The sequence below is a fragment of the Pan paniscus genome, chromosome 2, assembly GCF_029289425.2.
Source record: "Pan paniscus chromosome 2, NHGRI_mPanPan1-v2.0_pri, whole genome shotgun sequence".
Classification (NCBI taxonomy): Eukaryota; Metazoa; Chordata; class Mammalia; order Primates; family Hominidae; genus Pan; species Pan paniscus.
In genome coordinates this window covers 125,163,813-125,164,792 of record NC_085926.1, presented here as the reverse complement: position 1 = coordinate 125,164,792, position 980 = coordinate 125,163,813, and the positions used below count along the sequence as shown (strand labels likewise).

The 980-nt window shown below is 43.8% G+C and overlaps 1 non-coding gene across 1 annotated transcript; it reads left to right on the top strand.

Moving 5' to 3' along the window:
* Nucleotides 1-464: 464 nt before the first annotated feature.
* Nucleotides 465-571, top strand: LOC112439375 (U6 spliceosomal RNA). Its single transcript, XR_003027672.1, has one exon. It is a non-coding gene; the product is annotated as a U6 spliceosomal RNA (small nuclear RNA).
* Nucleotides 572-980: the final 409 nt, after the last annotated feature.

Sequence of the window (980 nt, the reverse complement as noted above, 5' to 3'; positions counted from 1 at the left end):
TGCCCCAGTTCAAATGCAGTCAGACAGGAAGAATTCTTTCATATTTGGCCTGCCTTTTTGCTCTAATCAGGACTCCAATTGATGGGATGAGGGCAATCCACTTTACTTAGTCTACAGATTTAAATGTTAATCTCATCTAAAAACACCGTCACGGAAACACCCTGAATAATGTTTGACCATATATCTGGGCACCCTGTGGCCCAGTCAAGTTGGCATATAAAATTAACCATTGCAGTGTGTAAAGCATATGTGGGAAAATAGTTTGAGGCAGATGGAAGAACACTTTGCCTGTCATAATGGGAGAGAGGGCCCTGAATGTACTGAACGTGAAACCATAAGTGAGTGTACCTGTCAATGGGATGTGGAAGGACTGTGGCATAATAAAAAATAAATATCTGGTCTTTGTCTTGGCACAGAGTTCCTAAAACGCTTGGAATCTCCTGAGTGATAAGAATGTCTTTTGCGTGCTTGCTTTGGCAGCACAGATACTAAAATTGGAATGATACAGAAAAGATTAGCATGGCTTCTGTGCAAAGATGACATGTAAATTCGTGAAGGATTTCATTAATAAAAAGAATGTCTTTTGTAAGCTAATGAGATGATTGGTGGCTGGGAGCCCGTACATAGCTTCAGGATCAGGGCTGATCACCAGAAAGACCAAGCCATGATTAGAGGATTGGGAATTTCAGACCCACCCCCCAACCTCCTGGGTGGGGAAAGAGGCTAGAAATTGACAGCAATCATTGATGATCAATTATTTCATCAATCATGCCTATGTAACAAGGCCTCCCTCTGTAAAACCCCCTAAACAACAGGGTTTGGAGAGCTTCCAGTTTGGTGAACATGCGGAGGTGCTGGGAGGTGTGTGCCCAGCAAGGGTGTGGAAGCCCCGCACCCCTTCTGAGACTTTGCTATATGCGTTTCTTTCATCCAGCTCTTCCTGAGTTGCACTCTTTATCACAAGCCAGGAATGGTGAGTG